Source organism: Adiantum capillus-veneris, chromosome 14 (assembly GCF_014529385.1).
Source record: "Adiantum capillus-veneris isolate H3 chromosome 14, ASM1452938v2, whole genome shotgun sequence".
In the NCBI taxonomy this organism is placed as follows: Eukaryota; Viridiplantae; Streptophyta; class Polypodiopsida; order Polypodiales; family Pteridaceae; genus Adiantum; species Adiantum capillus-veneris.
The window spans coordinates 36857124-36879797 of NC_140944.1; positions in this window are offsets into that span (position 1 = coordinate 36857124).

Sequence of the window (22674 nt, forward strand, 5' to 3'; positions counted from 1 at the left end):
GGTTAAGTCTATTATTCTTCTTCCATCACCTACGAGTATGAAGCAATTGGCAACCTTTATACAAAAAGTGACGTATATGGCGCGGTTTATTCCATTGTCTTCACAACTTTTTTATCCATTACAGCAAATGGCAAAGCATGATCCATTGCAATGGGATAACAAGTGTAAAGAAGTGTTTCAAAAGGTGAAAGAGGTGTTAGGGGGGTTGTCAGCCATGGAGGCTCCTGATTGGGAGAAAGCGTTTTATGTAAATCCATTAGTAGGGGATGATTCCATTGGAGCCATGCTATTGCAAAAGGGGAAGGGCAGCCATTATATGAGGCCAGTGTATTGTGCAAGCCGAGTGAAGTTAGTAGTAGAGAGAAAATTCTCAGAAGTAGAGCTAGTGATGGCCAATGTCGTATTTTCTTGTCAACAATTTCGTCATTACTTGCTATCACGACTTTTTGTTTTCTTGACGAGTTACGCCTTTTTGCCTCAATTAATTAATGGCACTAACATGTCAAATGTGTTCAAGAAATGGGTAGTTGAGCTGCAAGAGTTTGAGTTGTCTTTTTTAGTGGAAGACAGTACTGTAAGGGCTACCCTAGCTATTTGTTGACTTACAAGGGGAATCCCCTCGTTAAGGAAGAGGTTGTGAGAAGAGTCATTGAAGAAGTGCCACAAATCAGCAATGCACATGTGTTGTTCTTTGATGGCTCATACAGAAAGAGCCACGATGCAACTTCAGGGAGTATAGCACTTTATGATCCAGAGGGGAAGCTAGTATGCAAGAGAGGGTTCACATTGGATGTGCATAGTAATAATGAGGCTGAATATTCTATGTTGGAAGCTGGATTACACATTTGTTTGAAGCATGGGATTAGAAGGTTGAGCATAAAAGGTGATGCCTTGCTAGTTGTGAAGCAAGTGTTGGGTGTGTGGAAGAGCAAGAACACCTCATTGAAGGAAATGTGTTTCAGAACTAAAGGCCTGTTAAATAAGTTCGAAGCATGGAGCATCAGACACATTGAACGTGATCTAAATGGCGAGGCACATGAAGCATCTCAAAGCATGATTGGAGAGGTATAATTCACCTCTTTATCATGGCTGGGAAAGTTTGGCTCAAGAAGAGGAGTTTTTTGCTAACAAGAATCATTCCGAAGGACATTCAGAACTCTAAGAAGTATGGTTTTGTACGTAGAGCATCCAGTACAAATTGATTGGTGATGTTTTATACATGAAAGGGGTTGATATCGTGTTGAGACGTGTACCTTGGTGGGAGGATCTTTATAGAGTGTTGGAAGAGAATCATGAAGGTGCATGTGGCGGACATTTTGCTCTAAAGATCACCTTGCATAAGATCTTGCAAGAGGGGTATGTATGGCCTAGTTTGCACAAGGATGTCCACCATTGGTGTAGGTCTTGCAATATGTGTCAAGCATTTGGGAAGAGAGTGTTGAAGCCAGAGCTATGAAAAACCATTATGGAGTTTGATGTGTTTGAAAAGTGGGGGATTGATGCAATAGGCATGTTAGCTATCACAAGAAGGGGAAAAAGCTATATATTGACTGCAGTCGACTATCTCTCTAGATGGGCAGAGGCTATAGAAGTAAAACAAACCACTGCAAAGGATGTGGAAAAATTTGTGTATGATGAAATATGTTGCAAGTTTGGGGCTCCATTGGAGCTACTTTCAGATAAGGGGCTAGGATTTAGAGATAAACTACTAGACTTCTTATGCGCGAAGATGAATATTAGGCACCAGCATACCACTCCTTATTACCCACAATGTAATGGCTTAAATGAAAGATTCAATTGTGAGTTGGTACAAATCCTTTTGAAAGTGACAGAGCACCAAGGAAAGAATTGGGATTTGGAATTGCCTAGTGCATTATGGGCTTACTGTACTTTGGTGAAGACAGGTACAGGGTTTACTCCATTTCACTTGGTATATAGAAAAGAAGCACTATTGCCTGTGGAGGTAGAATTACCTGTGGTCAAGATGTTAGAGAAGTTGCTTGGGCATTCCGGTGATGCATTCAAAGAGAGGCTCCTAGAGTTACAAGAGGTTCAGCTGGATAGGATGAGTGCATTGGAACATTATGGACATATGCAAGATAAGGCTTTAGCAAAGATAAATGAAAAGGTCAAAAGTAAGGGTATCAAGAAACATGACTTGGTTTTGCGCTACAACAGTAAGCTGGACAACACCTTCCAAAAGAAGTTTCAAGTTAAGTGGGAAGGCCCTTTTAAGGCAGTCGAGTGTTTCCCAAATGGTACTCAACTGGCTAACCTGGATGTAATCCTAGATAAGTCAAGGGTAAATGGATTGCATCTTAAATTATATCATGCCAGGTTAATGATGGTGGAGAAAGATGAGCTGTATGTGGAGCAGGTAATGTTGGTGAGGGATGAGGAGAATTGTGACGCGGCCAGTCTCATATCTCTTTTTGCTGCTGTTGATCATGAATGATCTAGCAGGCTAGGGAATGGGCAAACTATGTTAGGAGTTTTTTGGAGCAAGGGATTGCGCATATGTATATACACATGCATGGTGCATAAAATAAACAATTGCCCATTCTTCAGAGCCAGGTGGTTACGTGGGGCCTACATGTGTACAAGTAGGGCAGGGTGTACATAGTACACCGATTTTCATTTCCACGAGCATCAGTGTGTTTTTCCATAATAAGAGGATTTTGCGGCACGTAAAACTTCTCGAGGAATCTATCAGCGGGCCCACGCCATGAGGTAAGCAAGTGCGTTAGAAGGCATCGAGTGGTGTCAGGAGGTCAAATGGGATCAAGTCTTGCACGTGGGTAAGTGAAGACACAATGGGGCTGTTTTTTTGTGATGAATTATGCAAAAGGCTATCATGAGGACCATATTTTGGGGCTAATTCACATGGTTGCGGGACCAAAGCTATGGCCTTATTGAGAAAAGTTGAGGGCCAGGTGTGCGGATCGATACAGTAGGGTCACACAACTATGCACTACGAGGCTACTTTTTGGCCTGTTTCGTCTGAGGTCAACTAAAATACCAAAGGTGCCCAACTAATAAAGATAAATGTGGGAACTAAAAAACTGAGTGAGAGACCAGAAAAAACGTGGAGAAGAGGAGAAATATCCGCAGCTCAGTTTTTGCTCATTTTGGAGCATTTTTTGGCCCTAAATAGCTCATCCGAGGTCGGATTTGAGCACTGTGACATTGCAGGGTGGGGTTTTTGGTTTTTCAAGACACAATGGTTCTATCCATTTTACCAAATTCCTCATAGGCTTTCTGTTGTTTTTCTGTGTAATCTTCTCCGATGAGTGAAGCCTCTGCTTAACTTTGTGGTTGTATCTGGTGTATTTCCTCAATACTGTGTAAATTATTTGCCCCATTGGTTTTGGGTTGAGCTTCATTGAGTCTAAAAAACAACAATTTTCCTCCTTTCAATTGAATTAATAGTGTGTGTGTGTGTGAGTGTTGAGTGGGCAAGTGGAAAATCTCTCTCTTCTCACTCACTCCATATGTGTGTTTCCTATCTCGGCCAGACGGGTTGTGTAAGCCGGGTGGTGGCCCATAATGTGTGTGTGTGTGTGTTATTCTAAGAGTGTGTGTTGGCTTATCTTACAGGCTTTGTGTGTGTTTCCAACCCGCTCACAACAGGAACTCAACATTGAAGAGTTCGCTGATCATTTGCATGCGCATCACTATTCCAAGCTCCCCATCTCCTTGTTTGATCTCAAAATTCAAGAGTTTGTTGATCATCCATGTGTACGAGATTGTTTTCAAACTCCTAATCTTTTTGTTTGTACTAAAAATTCAAGAGCTTACTTACCACCTGCGTACAAATAGACGATCGGTGAGCTCTTGACTCAATTTTCCTTGAAGCCACTAAAAACATTTTTTGTAAAAATGGAAAATATTCTTTGGTCCTTTGTTGAGATCCTTACCCCTCTTTTGTTATAATAAAATGATATTCATGCCTTCCAAAACTCTTCTTACATGAACCTTTACTAAGAGCTTGCTTGATACTACTTGGAGTTCAAGGATGTTGGCTTTTCTTACTGCTTGGTATCCTCATAAAGGGAACAATGTGGAAGATGACTCAGGTCCAAGAGCCCCTTCATCATCCCGATATGCACAAATTTTGGGGACTCTTGAGTCTTATAAGATTTCCTAAGGTTATAGGAGGAATCTCTAAAGGCTAATCCAACAAGCATGGAATGAGTAATGAGAATGTAACTATAGAGGTCACTTCCACATGTCCATCCAAATGGAGAACAATGGAAGAAATGATTTCTGAGTTATAGTAAGTACGGAAGTACACATAAACAGAAACACTAATTGAGAACCCATGGCTAACTACTAAATTAGGGGAAGATATCTACCACACATCTTATTTGTGACCAGTTTTTGTACAAATGCTTCCAAATCAGGGATCCTGTGTTGATGGCAATGACCACTATCATAAATTTTCTTCTCTTCCATGAATCATGAGACCGTATTACTATAGAATAATAAATTTACCTACATGCATTTATAAATAGACAATATCGTTGTCACCATTCAAAGTCAAGTTTAAACATACACAAAGGGAGACAGCAAGATGTGGAATTCTTTCCCTTATAAGGGACCCTTTGATCAAGCCAATGTTATCAATGTGGATATCTTGTTATTATAATTGAGGCAAACTTGAAGCTCACTTCAAATAGTAGATTTAAATACTTTGAAAGCACCCCTCTAGCTCCTCCTCATTCTTATATTAGTTTCCTACTGAAATAATTGGCAATTGCATACATTTCCACTCAACTTTAAATAGTAGATTTAAATATTTTGAAAGCAACCCTCTAGCTCCTTCTTATTATTACATTAGTTTTTTATTGAAACAATTGGCACAACATGGAATTCCCATTCAAAGATGCATCGAAAACTCTGCTACTATTGGTTTTTTGTTATTGCATATGTCCCTATAGATTGTAACCCCTCTCTTGTAACAAGTATGTAATCACATAACAACATGCCTTAACCATATTTTTAATCTAAGCTCTTAGAAATCATACATGTAGACAATTATGTCTAGAAGAGCCACTAACTATATGGCACATTTCTAGAACACATGCAACATAGAGGTTCTTTGTTATTGCATATGTCCCTATATCTTGTAACCCCTCTCAAAAATTGTCATTCTCGATAGTAGTTACCTTGATCAGTTTTCCCCAAAGCGCTTCGAACTCCAACTCAAATGCTTGTAAATCGCCTTCCAGACATTTCTTCAATCCATCTAGTTTACGCTTCACTCTATCCAGTTGCACATCCGCTACGAATCTGATCCATAAGCCGCTTACAAGGTTTCACAATCCATCTTTTCTTCAACAAGTAGTGCATCGAACCACCGCTTCGCTTTACCACCATGAACCAGGAGAGGGAACACTTGTACCGTGCCTTCTTCCCTCGTCACACTACCCTCTAGCTCACCGACTTCTATTGGGCATACCTTTTTGTTCACAACTCCAATTAACAATCTGTCACCTCCGGGTAGCTCCACATGCTGCATACTATTTCTAAGGTCTCTAGCAAGCTCACAAAAACCTTTGATGGAATGCTTCTTGAGGCAGTCAAATCATCTCGGAATCAACCCCCTCCAAAACTTCAACTGCTCATAACCTAGACGTTGATGGGGCTCGGGATACTCACACCCAGACACACGCTCCCTACCTCTCGGTTTTCCGGAGGTAAGATCTTGCTCCCTCTCGTAGTGCCCTCGGCAAAAACTTGAAGAAATCCCCTCCTTTATTCTCCCCTTTATTAGGCAAAATCCAGAGCCCACTTGGACATGAGACTATCTCTCACTCTCTCTCTCTCCTCTTTAGAAAACACTTCAAAAAACTCACTCAGAGACCACTCCTAACAAAACATGTCGCCCAAACTATCAGCAGAAGAATTAGTAGCAAGAACCATCGTGGCTTAAAGAGCGGCCCGTGAAATTGAAACACACTGGTTTACATCCAATAAAAGTCAGGTTGGTACGTTGGTAGCAGGGGGGAGAACAATTTCGGAGAACAAATAGAATCTCCTCGGCAGGTAATTGTCTCTTTGGCGTTCTTCTCCACGAGCCTGGAGTGCAGCTTGCCAACTTGCAGACTATGGCTCCAACTTGCTCCGTGCTCGCTCTCCCTTTATGCAAACCTTGCCCAACAGCTTACGACCAACCCTTCTATTCACAATATATACAGCCTGCAGCTCTCTCCTACTCTCAATGACCTTCCTCTTGTAGCTTTCAAAAATACCTCCCCTTTACCAAAGGAGCCCCAAGGGCACTCCCATTTCCACCCAGAGCTCGGTGCTCCTTTCCTATACTGTTCTTCAGCTACATGTCCACCAATCTATGGCCCCACGTGCCACTCTCTCTCTGGACCCACTTTCCCTTGGCGGCGGCTCCACGTGAAAGCCCCCGCTTGCCATCACTACAGGCGTCCCCATTACATTGGACATCTTTTCGATTAGGCCATTATAAATTTTTGGCCTGCCATGCAGCAGCCTTAGCGTTTGGTCCAATTTTGGGACCAAGCACGTGGCATCCATTTAAACTGGGCAAAATGGTAGGCTGTTGGCATTTTGCTTTCTTAAGGGTAGCCCTTTTTATTTGAAAAAGGGATTTTGAGATAAGTTATGGAGTGCTTGTGCCATGCCGTGCGCTTTTGACGTGCAGTCCTTGGATGGCGCTCTGTTTAGAAAGCCCTGGTTTTCTCCTTTCTCAAGCTGGTGGGTGCGTAGCAGTTGCCTTTCGAGAAAGGATTTTGTGGTGGGAAGTAGTAGATGCAGCCTCTTCTTCCACCTGCTTCTGGCATGCTACCTATGCGTGCATCTTTTTAGAAGGTCTGGAGGAAGTGATTTTACCTGTTGTGTGGCGCTTTGTTTTGCAGTGGTGAGCCTTTGAGCAAAATCTCTTGCAGGTTCGTTCATGCTCTCTATCTCTTTATCTCTCTCTCTCCGTCCGTCATGTAGGCTCCGCAAAAGGCATAATGACGCTTTCCAGGGTTTGAAGCAACCTTCTCAAGGGCTTCTCGCATCATGGATGACATAGTATTTATTAAGACATTGTGAATGGAATGTCATGCATGTAATACCTTGACTCCAGACTCTGCTAACTTCAAGGATGAATGTCGTTGCGGTGATTTTTGATGACAAGGAAGTTGCGGGGCTGTTTTGGTATTCTTTGGGATTGTTTTGAACACCAAGAGATAGACATGGGACTGATCTGCATTCCGATTGTTAGAGAAACGAAGGGATAAAATTACAAATCTCGATGATTTTGACGATGGATAGTGATGAAAGCACTTGGTTTCAAAGAAGGAGCGATCGATCAGAGCCTCAGTTATTTGCTGAAGGACCAAATTAGATCACAAAGGTAGAACTAATCCAGTCTTCAGTGACAAAAAAGGTTGAAACTGGAAAACGGTGAGGCTGACGTAGTGTACAGACTAGCATTAGGACTTCCTCATCGGCATGGAACAAAAAAGCTAGGGCTACTCTTGGGTTAAAAAACCTAGATTTGATTTAGGAGCAGAAACCATTAGCAGACTATAAATTCTGTAAAAATGTTGCTGAAGACTTTCTACTAGTGCTCCTAAACCATCCACGTGGAAATGTTGCTTTCTCAATCTGGCCTTCGGAGATGTGCTAAAAATGCACTATTTTTGTCGTGTTCGAGTTTCATGGAAAAAACTCTCTGTAAATGGAATGTGCATAGATGCAATATCTTAGGCAGACTCAATCAGTGAATGTAATACCTTGAGTCGAGACTCTGCTAACTTGAAGGATGAATGTCATTGCGGTGATTTCTAATGACAAGGAAGTTGCAAGGTTGTTTCGGTGTTCTTTGCGACTCTTTTGAACACTAGGAGATAAACATGGGCACGATCTGCATTCCCATTGTTGAAGAAACGAAGGCTTGAAACTACAAATCTTAATGATGTCGAAGATGGATAGTGATGAAAGCACTTGGTTTCAAAGAGGAAGCGATCAAACAGAGCCTCAATTGTTTGTTGAAGCACTAGATTACAGAAAAGAGATCGGGAAGGCAGAATTTATCCAATCTTCAGTGACAACAAGGATCGAAATTGGAAAACAGTGAGTCTGACGTGGCTTACAGACTAGCATTAGGATTGTCTTATCAACATGGAGCAGAAAATCTAGGGCTACTCTTGTGTAAAAATCCTAGATTTGATTCAGGAGCAAAAACCATTAGCAGACTCCAAGTTTTGTAAAAACGCTGCAAAAGACTTTCTACTAGTGCTCCTAAACCATCTACATGGACATGTTATTTTCTCAATTTGGCCTTCAGAGGCATGAGCTACAAATGTGCTATTTCAGTCCTCTTTGAGTTTCGAGGAAAAAACTCTCTTTTTTAACGACCGTGATGCCTTGTCTTATTGCAGCCCTAGGTGGCTGCCTTTCTGTAAGAAGTACAAGAAAATAACCGCTACTGTTCAAGAAAGTAACCACTACTGCCATGCGTGTTGTAAAACATGCGCACGTGTCCAATTTAGAGCTTAATATGAAAGAGCTACAATACTCATCAAGACCTAGTGTGATCAGCCTAGGCTTAGATATAGTTCCATAAATCTTACTTTTTGTCATCACAAAGGCTGAACCCAAACGAATAGGTGCGATTGAAAATGTTTCAGCGGCATCATATAGTTGGATATGGTATAAAAGAAACTAACTTGCCATGAACAGTTTTCCTAACCAATTGGCATGCCTCTAATGAGATAAATAAGTCCTTCTTAAGTTGTACGCTTGTGGTTTCACGGACGGCAAGTAGCAAGTTTTTCTTGGCGTCATCTCTCAGCAAGAGTGAGAAAATGCCCTTGACAATGCTACTTTTCTTCCGGATTCTGCTAAGGTGAACATCAACTTGATTTTATAAGCATCCATGTTTAAAGGACATAGAAGAAAGTGGCAGATTAAAAGGAAAGACCTACAGTTAGGTATCTTTAGACACCTTGCACATGGACAGGTAGAAAGGGTGGAAAGTTAACACTAGGTTGGTAATGGGACACTTTTATGTCCGGGGACACTTTTATGTCCTATTAAGTGACCATTTTCCTTGAATTATGTCAAGAGTTTCAAAATGGATTTTGAGGTGCTATCTGTCTAAAAAGTTTTTTTTTTTCAAGAAAAAGATCCTTCTATTAGTTAATGAAAACTGCCCATAGGGCTACATCCACCTCTGCAAGAGAGGGCTACAACAAGCATGATGGGGAGACTCTCCCAATGAAAAAACATCATATATACAATGGGGCTAGATCAAGAAATGGGAGGAGGGAAGAGCCACACAGGTGGACAGTAGTGCCATCTGAGCATCCCCTAGACCATGGTGTAGAAAGGCCCAGGGCGCCAGAGTCGAAGGAAAGCCTCGCGGCGCTCCCGCATGCGGTCGGAGCTGCCCTGTAGTCCCTCAAGCTGTCCTCTGAGAGTATGGATCAGCTCTAGCCAAAAGTCACGAACAGTCTCTGCTGGTGGCACAGGGTGAGTCTCAAAGATGCGGAAACAACGGGCCCGCCAGATGAACCAAAGAGCTAGGCCGCTAATGAGCTCCCAACACTCCTCTCTCTCACTGCACCACTCCTGTGTAGTAAGGTCTGTAGCAGGCTGGAGTGAAGGTCACCCCCCCTGTATCACTATCATCCTGCTGGTGGAAGATAGCTCAAATTGTAGTGCCGGGCCCGTGAGGGTGGACCAAGCCGCTGCCCCCCAAGTGTACTGTCGAGCCGCGGAGAGGGCATGCATCAACCGAAGAACTCGTAGCCACACTTGCTGGGCCGAAGGACAGTCCCAAAGACAGTGTCGCTGACTCTCCACCAACTGGTCATAGGCTGTACACGCGGCCGAGAGACCACTATGCACAAGCCAGCTCCCTACTGCTGTGGCTCTGTGTGCAACCAACCACTGGAACAAAGTGACGTGCCTCGGCTGTCTGGAGTCCCACAGCCTCTGCCAAAAAGCTGTCAAGAACTCAACTGTGAGACCCTCTTCCTGCCAATGACGTGCTGCAGCGGGGCGGGCCTCTCTCTGCGCTGCAAGTATATGACGTCCAAGTGGAACAGTGTACTGAAAGAAAGGGACTCCTGGGCGGTCTGCAGAAGAGAAGGGGTCCCTCCATAGCCACTCACCAGGATCCCACTGTACTCGTGCCAGTGGACAACACTCCCAAGCCCATAGCCTCCAGTGTCCTATCTCGAGGGTTGCTAGGTCAGGGTCTATGACGCAAATCCTCCCACAGATGCCCACAACTCGGATCCTCTGGAAACAGCACTCTGCTACCTGCGGGGCCTCTACCGTAACTCGCTGTAATCGTCCCCCACCCTGAAGCTCAAAGAACAGGGCTGGGACAGTCTCTGAACAAGCCCTGACTGAGATGAGAACCTCCAGTCGTGTGAAGGCTCCCATCCATCGGGGTGCTACTGGCTCGAGAGGCGTGAGCCACTCAGCTGGAACTGACTCTGAGATGTCCTGATACATGCTCTGAAACCCTCTCATGCCCTGTAGCTGGACACCCTGCACCTCCTCTGACAAACCTGTGAACTCTAGCCAGTCACCTAGAGAGCGCACTGGACCTGCTGCCATGGGACCCCATGAAACATGAGGCCTACTCCCAACCAGGTGGCCTCTCTGAGTGCTAACCATGGGGTTCCAGACGAGGGGCTGTCGCAGGCGCTCCTCCGTGCATGTCGGTTGTCTCTGCTCTAGGCCACGCCGTAAGAGCTCCCAAGAGCGAAGCAAACTCACAGCGAATCGGTCCTCCAGTCTCCTGCTCAAACCAACTCGGCGCAACTCTGTAAAGATCCATCTGCTCAAAGGTTTCCAAGGGCCTCCTGACTGAGGCACCCTGGCACGAAGCCTCTGCAGCAAGAACTCTTTCCAGGGCTCCTCGCCTGGAAGAAGTCCTCTGATGACAAACTTCCCAAGAAGGGCTTTGCTTTGCTGTGTTGGATCAATGATCCCAAGCCCTCCCTGAGAACAAGAAAGTGTGATGACCGACCAAGCCACCTTGGCTCGGGCAACCTGAGTGTCGCGACCTGACTAAAGGAAGTTCCTGATCAGCCTCTCTACCTGGATGATACAAGAACTCGAGAAGATCCAACAAGAAGTGATGTACCACATAGTTGCCAACAACACCTGGTTGGTAACTACTACTCTACCAGCCAGCGAAAGTCGTGCTGAGCTCCAGTGGAACAACTTTCTCCTGATGGACAGGAGAAGAGGAGCAATCTGCTGCTCGGAGGACAAATTCAAACCAACCTGACAACCCAAGTATCGAACTGCAGTCCCTGGGGGAATCCACCTGAAACCCTCTCGTGGCATCCACTCTGGCACAGGAGCACTGCCAACTGAGAAAGCCACTGTCTTTCTCCAGTTGATCAATGCCCCCGATGCACAGCAGAAGCCCCTCAAACCAACCTGCTATGACACCAAAAATCTTCTCATCGCCTCCGCATAGAACAGAAAGAGAAAGGGGACAAGAGGACAACCCTGTCTGACCGATCGTGTGAGCATGAAGCGCTCACCTCTACCTCCTGCCAAAAGCACCTGACTGTGAGCCTGTCTGTACAAAGCCGACACCCCTCTGATCCAAGCATCTGAAAAGCCCATTCTGCGAAGCGTGCCCTCTAGAAAGTCCCAGTCAACTCTGTCGTATGCCTTCTCAAAATCGAGAAGAAGAATCACAAGGTACTCCCCACAGAGACGTGCCAGGGCAGAAGCCTCCCAGAAAGTAAAGATGTTGTCAAGGATACTGCATTCCTTGACAAAACCTGTCTGAGTCCCATGTATAAGGCTCTCCAAAAGTGGCTGAATCCTCAAACTCAGAGCCTTGGCAAGAATTTTGTAGGCTGAGTTGAGGATGGTGATGGGGCGCCACTGTTGAATCTCATCCAAGGAGCCACCCTCCTTTGGAATGAGGTAAATCAAGCCCTCACTCATGCTATCCGGCACCACTCCTGTGTGCAGAATGTACTGAAAGGCACTACAAAGATCTGGGCCACGCAAGTCCCAGTACTCCAAGAAGAAGGTGGGAGTCATCCCATCCTCACTTGGACAACTACCACGAGGAAGGTCCCTAAGAGCCGTGTGCAGCTCCTCAAGCTGAAGAGGTATCTCCAGCCTCTGGTCCATCTCCTCAGTCACAAGACAAGGCATCTGTGCCCAAACCTGCTCCCTGCATGCATCCTGTCTCTCTGACTGGGGCTCTCAGCCGTCATTAGCTCACGGTGAGGCGGTCTGGGGCGAGGAACAAGAAGAGTGGCCTCCAAGCACTCTTCTAGGCTCTCATGCTGCTCAATTGGGTTGGGGTTGGAAAAAACAACAAACACACACACAAACCCGCAACCTAACCCTACACAAATTTGGGGCACCACCTAGTTTTGGATGCGAACTAGGACGCGTAGTGAGAGAGAGAGAGAGAGAGAGAGAGAGAGAGAGAGAGAGAGAGAGAGAGAGAGAGATAGTGCTCGGACTGCTTTGAAACGTATCGGCAATGATCAAGCAAACACAACTATATATTTAAGAAAAAGAGAGAAAGGGGGAGGGGGTGCTTGTTGCATTAATACCTCCTTACAAATCTGTCATGACAAATCAAAGTGAGATTAGTATTTGTTCAACATAGCTTGCGTAAATTTCACCACAACACATCACAAGAAAAGCCACCCCAATCACTGTCTTAAGGCCAAGGGAGTCCTCTCCACCCTGACGCCCTCTTACAGTATGTGGGATTTATGGCTAGATTGATGACAACACTAGAGACAAGCTATCAAGAACTTAACAAAAAACACCAAGACACTTACGCATCATTGTTGTCCATTACTTCATGTTGGAAGGGAGACAAAGTATCCAAGCTTAGTCCAAATCCACCCTCCTTGATTCAGCAAATGTTGGGCTTACACTAGTAGGAGAAATGATAGATTTCGTACTCTCAATTGAATGATCACTCTCCCTCTTACAACGGCATAGAGTTCCCTTGATAATCCCCTATTACAACACATACACATGCATAAGACAATGAGCTTCCACTCAAGAGCTCCTTCTAGAGAGGTTGAGCTTGGCTTCTCAAGCTATAGCATAGTGCTCTTGCTTATGGCTCCCCCTTTTGTGCTAGCTACACCCTCCTTTTATAGCAATTTTGAAGACTAGGGTTACTCCTCTAACCATGGTTGGGTTAGATTTTCAGCAATTTATCTAATTTCTTTTGCTTGGAATTATCAAGAAGTTGGTGGGGAAAGAGAGAGGAGAGAAATGGAGGTGATAGGACTTTTCATAGTGGGTTAGTGTTAGTAGAGTTAGTATTAATTTACAAATGGAATTGGATATTTACAATGGGAGTATCCATGTAGGATACAAATAAGGAAGAAAAACTCTTAAGAGGTAAGAAAAGGTGGATTTCTTACAAGGTTGATGCTCCAAGTGTCTTGAGTAGGGCCAATTTTGACGCTTGTTGACGGTCCACTAGCTTTGACGGTACATTTTTTCTCCACTCTTGACATTTCTTGAGAGACAAGGTAATTGAAGCTGAGTAATCAACCACCATGATGCTGTCTTTTAAGAGAAGAGGCTGAATTTTGTGGTTTTTTTGATAGATATGGGTAAATTGGAGAAGGGAAAATGAGACTAGGTGGTCAATTTTGGAATGGAATTGTGTGTGGGAGGTATGAGTTCACCATGGTTTCTCTTATTCTTCAAGGTTGAGGAGAAGGTGAGTAGGGTGCAGAGAGGAGTGGTGAGAGAGGTGGGGATGATGAATGGAGAAGTGTGTGTGAAAGAGAAAAATGATAAAGTGAAAGAGAGAGTGTGGCTGCATAGCATGGGAAAACTGGGGTCCACTAATAAAATCATAGCTCACAGCTCGTAGCTCAAAAAAATATGAAAAAATTTGAGGCAAAAGTTCAGCCCACGAGCTACAACGTTTGTTTATATCACCTTTTCAAATTCGGAGAGCAAGTGAACTTTAAAAATTCAGCAAAACCGACGGTTTTTTTCCACTGCACAAGGTCCTTGTGGGGTCCTTCTTTGGATGATTCTTTTGAATACCTCCAAGAGTGAGCCCTCCATAGTGCATGTATGCATGCCACCTACCCTTGACCTTATTTGGTAGGTCTATAATTGAAGATATTGTTGAGATTGTGATATAAGTGAATAGTACAACTAAGAAAATCAAATATTGAGGGGTCTAAAAAATATGTACATGTCAAATATAAATAATATAAGTGGAAAAAATATAAAGGGGTCAAAAGAAATATCTCTCATTATGAGGCTACCATAAAAAGATAAATATTCTTGGTGTTATAATTTTTTAGAAAAAAAACAAAATAGATGTAGGAAGGGAAAATTCACAATAGTGAAAAAAATATACACATAAATAAAACTAGTTTTTTTGGATTTTTGTTGGGGTGGAGTTACACCAAATATAAGAGAAGCTTACATGAAAATATTTCTATATGGAATAAAGAGTATGAAAAATGGTAAGAAAAATTGTGGTAATGGTGAGGCAATGTACAGAGCATAAATAACACACACCTAGGTAGAAATATTTAAATAAATACCAAAATAATTATGAAAAAATCTTTTATTTAGGCCCTATATACAAAGAAATATTTACATACGCATGGGCCATAATATACTTATATTTTTATTTTTTTTTGGCTCGACTAGCCTAATGACTAGCTATTTGAGGGTTTTTTAAGAAGATATGGGAAAAGTCCCGTGACTCACGCACGCCTATGTACAGTGAAATGGTAGGGATAGCCACAGTGTTTGGGTGATTTTGGTAGGGTGAAGTAACTCACTGTGGCAATTACAAAGAGCCGAAAAACGGTTATCATTAGCCCTCCCCCTGGATGATGGTATATTCATGTACCATCATAGAGCATCTTTTCCAAAGAGAGTGCTTCAGAGTCCTTGACGAGATCTTTATTGTTTGGCCCCTCAGAATTTTGGCTAGAGTTACACTCATGCTTCATGTAACAATACTTACATGAGACAGTGGCCTTTTGATAGATCTTTGGTAGATCCTTTGGTAGAAGGCGACTCAAATAGGGCTTCAAGCGATACCCGTTTACTTTCCTGGAGTGCTCTTTACCATTCAAGTCCATAAGCTGATAGTAACTAGAATTGAAAGCCTTCTTGACTATGTATGGCCCTTGCCATCTAGTTTCAAACTTGGCATCAAAACGATTATCGAGTCGATTGTCATACCTTAGCACCAGATCTCCTTCATTGATGTCTTTGTCCTTTAGTTTCTTGTCAAGCTTCTCCTTCGCCTGCGTAGCTTTCCTCTTGTAGCACTCGTATGATGCTTCTCTTTTCCACTCAAGCTCAGCTAAGGTAAGAAGTCGATCCATCCATGCTTCCTGATCATCTTGTGCTGCTTTGTCATGAAGTCGCATTGTTGGAATGTTGAGCTCAATTGGTTGTAAAGCCTCTTGACCATAGACCAAGTGAAATGGTGTAAACTCCGTGGCTTTTCTATATGTGGTTCGATACGCCCACAAGGCACCATCCAAGAAGTCATCCCACAACTTTGTCTTGTTTTTCACCATCTTTCTAATGATGCCCGCAATGACACCATTAGCTTTTTCTACCAAACCATTTGATTGGGGATAGTAGGGTGTACTGTGACAATGTAGAATGTGAAGTTCTTCACAGACTTCTGTGAGCAATCCCTTTCTAAACCCTGGACCATTATCAGAAACAATCTCCAAAGGTGTGTCAAATCTGCAACAAATGTGATTGTACACAAACTTGCTAACTGTCCTCTCATTCACTCTTACCACACTTTGAGCTTCCACCCACCTAGTCATATAGTCTACAGCCACTAGAATGTAGAGTTAACCATTTTTTGTCCTAGGCAGAGGACCCATAGCATCAATGCCCCACTTTTCAAAGGGTCCATTTGCAAGCACTATTTGCCTCGGGCCATGCACTAACCTTCTATTTCCATTTATCTGACAATTGTGATAGCTTTTACACCAATGTTGAACATCCATGTGCAAGCTTGGCCAAACATACCCCGCAAGCAAAATCTTCTTCACAGTTGATTCTTGGGCAAAATGACCACCACATGCCTCTTCATGCAAACCTTTTAGAATGGCTGGAATTTCCTCGATAGTTGGTACTCTTCTGCACACTTGATCCTTCCCTCTTTGATAGAGGGAGCCTTCTAGGAAGAGATAGAAACTTGCCTTCTTCATGAGTCTCCTCTTCTGAGCCTTCGTGAAGTCTTGTGGAAACTCGCCCTCCAAAATGTAGCTAATAATGGGAGTCAATGACTCCAATCCCTGGTATCTCGGTTGCTTGACAGTTGCTGCCACCATGATGACCTGTACTTCTTTCTCAACACATGTAACTACTTGCTGTGCAAGTAAATCGGCATCTTCATTCTGTTTCCTAGGAATATGATATAGTTGCACTTCTTCAAATTGATTAAACAATCTACGAATGGCATGAACTTTTGTCCGTAAGCTTTCATTCTTGCATGCCCAAATGCCTAAAATCTGTTTAACAATGAGAAGTGCATCTCCCTTTACCATGAGGCGTTGTATCCCTTGGCCAATGCACATCTTCAAACCATGAATTAGTGTGTCGTATTCTGCTTCATTGTTGCTAGCTGAACTTGGTAGATTGAACTTCTCTTTCATGACCACCTCTCCACTTGGGTTGAGCAACACTAGCCCTCCCCCTGCTTTTCCTGTGGCTCGACGAAAAGCTCCATCAAAGAACAAGGTAAAAGCATTAGGAATACTTTTTGGTGGTGGTAATGGTAGGGTCTTTACTTCAGGCACCTTAATCTCCTTTTCATGCACCCTATAAGTGAGAATCCCTGCCAATTGTGCACGCACACTATCTTCTACCTTGAAAGAGTATTGAAACTCTTTCAACTCCATAATCCACTTTGAGATCCTAGTACTAAGATTCATTTGAGATGACACCCAAGGGAACAAATTCTCTGCAGTGAGAATTACAAAAGGTTTTGGGAGCAAGAAGGATCTAAACTTCCTTATCGCAAACATGAGAGAAAGCATCATGAGTTCTGCCTCCGTGTAGCCTCTCTCTAAAGCATTCATGACCCTACTAGCAAAGTAGATGGGTCACATCCTTGTATTGTGGGGATCTTGTTGTAGCAACACAGCACCAATTGTTTCCCTTCCAACACTAGAGCTAACAAAGAATGTGTACTCCCAACAAGGAGGCATGAGTGTTGGTAGCTCTGACAAAATGACTTTAATGTTACAAAAATACTCTTCAAGCTCATCAGACCATGCAAATTCTACTTGTTGTGTCAACTTTTGCAAAGGATGAAGCAACTCCGAAGCTAAGTAAATAAAGCGTGACATATACTTCACTTTTTGAATGAATGATATGACCTCTTTGAGATTCTTGGGTGAGGGGAGCTCAATAAGAGCCTTTGCCTTTGAAGGATCCACCTCAATGCCTTTACAGGAAACCTTGTGACCAAGCAAGATCACTTCATCCTCAGCTATGTGACACTTGTCGGGGTTGAGTTGACCTCCCATGTCATAGAGCTTCTTTAAACCTTCTTCTACCCTTTGTAGATGCAATGATTTTGAGCTATAAATGCAAAAATCATCAATAAAAACCGTAATGGACTTTCCAAAGAATGCTTGAAACACCATGTTCACGAAGCGTTGGAAAGTTGCAGGAGCATTTGTCAGGCCAAATGGCATGACTCTAAAAGCATAACAACCCCAAGGAGTGATAAAGGTTGTTTTCAATTGATCCTCCAATGCTATACCTATTTGAAAGTAACCCAAGTAGCCATCACACACAGTGTACTTCTCATGACCAGCTACTTCATTTAGTATCTCATCCTGAAATGGGAGGGGAAAGTGATCTCTTTTTGTTGCCTCATTAAGTGGACGATAATCCACACACACCCTCCACTTGCCGTTTTTCTTAGGAGTGACAACAACGGGTGAGACCCACTCTGAATTCTCCACTGGATAAATGAAACCTGCTGCTAGAAGCTTTCTTACCTCCTTGAGTAGAGCCTGCTCCTTAATGACTCCTAGGCTTCGTAGCTTTTGAGCCTTAGGTGTGGCCTCTGGCTTCAACTCAATCTTGTGTTGAACAACATCTACTCCACGCACATCGGTGTAGTCTTTAGCAAAAAGCCTCGGAAATTTCCTTAGCACACATTTGAACTCCTCTCTTTCATCCTTTGTAAGTGTTGTAGACAACATACCTTCTAACATTCCTTCATCTTCCACCTTTTGGTTCTCTTGGGAACCTACCTCTTCCAAACCTCGACAAGAGGTCTCCTGGTTGTTTGGCTTAAACCTTACCCCCATGACTTCAATGGAGGACTCCTCTTCAGTAATGCTGCCGCTACTTTCTTCTTCTGAAGTGTTTTTAGTCCAATATTCTTCCGTCTCACTTCGAGATGATTCTTCATGGAGCTCCTCTTGGCGTTGCTCCTTCATGTCAAAGACAACCTTCTTGTGATTGTCATTCCTGCAAATTAATTTCCCACTCTCCCAATCCTGCAAAGCTCGCATTTTCATTAGCCATGGTCTTCCTAGGATAAATGGATAACCACTTCCCTTGGTCGACATAACATAAAAATCCACCGCTTTCTTAATGCCAAAGGCCTCTACAAAGACAATTTTACAAATGCCTACACACCTAGACTTGCTATTGTTTGCCATCTTGACTTTGATTTCAGGTGTCTCATGGATGTGCATGCCTAGTCTTTGCATGAGCCCTTGTGTCATGATGCAAATTTGTGCACCCCCATCCACTAGACCTTTCCTAACCAATCTTCCTTTTATGTAACAATCTAGCACAGGTGTAATATCCTCGTTCATTTCAGCATGTGCAATTTTTACAACAGGAAAACTCTCTTTTACCTTTCTCCTAGTGCTAACTGCCTTTGTTAAATCCCTCCTAACTTGTGGACATAATGCAAGAAATTGAGGCCATGAAATATCAGGACTCTTACCTCTCATGTCTTCTAACAAGTCGTACGGAGCCATACCATGTCCAAGAGGGAAGTCGTGGAGGTTGATACGACGTCGAGTCCTCTTGGTTTCCTTGGTTTCCTTTGCCTTCTTGCCTTGTCCATGGTCACTTTGTGATGTGACTCCTTCTTTCCCTTTACCTTTTCCTCGGCCACGCTTAATGCCATTAGCTTCCATGTCAACCTCATTTGAATTTTTCACCTCTACCACATGCACATTTGGATCTGGAAAAGGTGGAACTCCTTCTACCCCTTGTGGAGGTGGTCTCGGTCCATTTGGCCTTTGTAGAAGCCTTGGTTGTTGACCAGCTCCTTCTCCTGCATTCATCACTGGGTAATTCAAGTTAGGTCTCCCTGGCTCTCCACGGGGCCAAGGACAATTATACATCCCATGTCCAGACTCTCCGCAATTCCAACATTGCAAGACTCTCCTAGTTCGTGGCTCTCTCTCTTCTGACTTCTTTGCTTGTCCCTTTGGACCTACAGCTTGTGCAAGGTGAATTGACAGGCTGCTTAAAGATTCATTTAACTTCTCAATCACTTCAGTCGTTACCTCAGGAAGCTCCCTAGATGTTGATGCTTGTGACTTACCTTTGGGTCTAAGAACTTCTATTGGAACCTCTCCCCTTAAGCACTTGAGTTTCCTATACTTCTCAGCAGCCCTAGTTTCAACTGCATCAAAAGTAGCAGGTGCACCCGCCTCAACTTTTACCTTAAGGTCAGGAAAGAGTCTGGCTATGAACCTCTCCTTCTTTAAAAATTCTGCACCATCACCAGGGTTAGCAACATTTCGTATCCATAGAGCCCAAAGACGTAGAAACTCTTGCTTGTACAAGTAGTAGTCATCTAAGTCTTTTTGCTTATGAGAAACAATGTCTTGCCATAGTTTTTGAGTGTTTTGGGGATCAAAGAAGTATCTCTTAAAACGATTCAAAACTTCTGTGTAATTCCCTTTAACTTCCTCAGGCAAAGAGTCAAACCAAGTGCTAGCATCTTTCCTAAGGACCACCTCAAACATTTCTACACGTTCTTGATCAGTAACTATCCTCTTGATACGGCAAGACATCTTGAAATTCGCTAGAAATAATTCTGCATCCTCTCCAGGCTCTCCAAAGAAAAGAGGATATCCAGACATTTGGCGTTGGCTCTCCATTGAATTGATTTCAAAGTGACGCGTTTTTGTTTTTTCTTTCTTTAAAAGATTTACACAATAATATTTTCTAAATTGCAATCTATTCTACAACAAAATAAAAATATTCACATCAAATGACCTATGATAATCAATAAGAGGTAGAATGACAGGGTTTGGTGACGCGAGAATTTCTCCTACTCTTTGGGCACCAATCATGAACACCATACGTTGTTGAAAATGGATTTTCCTACTAATTGCAATGTTTATTCTAATGTGTGGAGTGAAATGAGAGAGAGAGAGAGAGAGAGAGAGAGAGAGAGAGAGAGAGAGAGAGAGAGAGAGATAGTGCTCGGGCTGCTTTGAAACGTATCGGCAATGATCAAGCAAACACAACTATATATTTAAGAAAGAGAGAGAAAGGGGGAGGGGGTGCTTGTTGCATTAAGACCTCCTTACAAATCTGTCATGACAAATCAAAGTGAGATTAGTATTTGTTCAACATAGCTTGCGTAAATTTCACCACAACACATCACAAGAAAAGCCACCCCAATCACTGTCTTAAGGCTAGGGGAGTCCTCTCCACCCTGTCGCCCTCTTACAGTATGTGGGATTTATGGCTAGATTGATGACAACACCAGAGACAAGCTATCAAGAACTTAACAAAAAACACCAAGACACTTACGCATCATTGTTGTCCATTACTTCACGTTGGAAGGGAGACAAAGTATCCAAGCTTAGTCCAAATCCACCCTCCTTGATTCAGCAAATGTTGGGCTTACACTAGTAGGAGAAATGATAGATTTCGTACTCTCAATTGAATGATCACTCTCCCTCTTACAACGGCATAGAGTTCCCTTGATAATCCCCTATTACAACACATACACATGCATAAGACAATGAGCTTCCACTCAAGAGCTCCTTCTAGAGAGGTTGAGCTTGGCTTCTCAAGCTATAGCATAGTGCTCTTGCTTATGGCTCCCCCTTTTGTGCTAGCTACACCCTCCTTTTATAGCAATTTTGAAGACTAGGGTTACTCCTCTAACCATGGTTGGGTTAGATTTTCAGCAATTTATCTAATTTCTTTTGCTTGGAATTATCAAGAAGTTGGTGGGGAAAGAGAGAGGAGAGAAATGGAGGTGATAGGACTTTTCATAGTGGGTTAGTGTTAGTAGAGTTAGTATTAATTTACAAATGGAATTGGATATTTACAATGGGAGTATCCATGTAGGATACAAATAAGGAAGAAAAACTCTTAAGAGGTAAGAAAAGGTGGATTTCTTACAAGGTTGATGCTCCAAGTGTCTTGAGTAGGGCCAATTTTGACGCTTGTTGACGGTCCACTAGCTTTGACGGTACATTTTTTCTCCACTCTTGACATTTCTTGAGAGACAAGGTAATTGAAGCTGAGTAATCAACCACCATGATGCTGTCTTTTAAGAGAAGAGGCTGAATTTTGTGGTTTTTTTGATAGATATGGGTAAATTGGAGAAGGGAAAATGAGACTAGGTGGTCAATTTTGGAATGGAATTGTGTGTGGGAGGTATGAGTTCACCATGGTTTCTCTTATTCTTCAAGGTTGAGGAGAAGGTGAGTAGGGTGCAGAGAGGAGTGGTGAGAGAGGTGGGGATGATGAATGGAGAAGTGTGTGTGAAAGAGAAAAATGATAAAGTGAAAGAGAGAGTGTGGCTGCATAGCATGGGAAAACTGGGGTCCACTAATAAAATCATAGCTCACAGCTCGTAGCTCAAAAAAATATGAAAAAATTTGAGGCAAAAGTTCAGCCCACGAGCTACAACGTTTGTTTATATCACCTTTTCAAATTCGGAGAGCAAGTGAACTTTAAAAATTCAGCAAAACCGACGGTTTTTTTCCACTGCACAAGGTCCTTGTGGGGTCCTTCTTTGGATGATTCTTTTGAATACCTCCAAGAGTGAGCCCTCCATAGTGCATGTATGCATGCCACCTACCCTTGACCTTATTTGGTAGGTCTATAATTGAAGATATTGTTGAGATTGTGATATAAGTGAATAGTACAACTAAGAAAATCAAATATTGAGGGGTCTAAAAAATATGTACATGTCAAATATAAATAATATAAGTGGAAAAAATATAAAGGGGTCAAAAGAAATATCTCTCATTATGAGGCTACCATAAAAAGATAAATATTCTTGGTGTTCTAATTTTTTAGAAAAAAAACAAAATAGATGTAGGAAGGGAAAATTCACAATAGTGAAAAAAATATACACATAAATAAAACTAGTTTTTTTGGATTTTTGTTGGGGTGGAGTTACACCAAATATAAGAGAAGCTTACATGAAAATATTTCTATATGGAATAAAGAGTATGAAAAATGGTAAGAAAAATTGTGGTAATGGTGAGGCAATGTACAGAGCATAAATAACACACACCTAGGTAGAAATATTTAAATAAATACCAAAATAATTATGAAAAAATCTTTTATTTAGGCCCTATATACAAAGAAATATTTACATACGCATGGGCCATAATATACTTATATTTTTAATTTTTTTTGGCTCAACTAGCC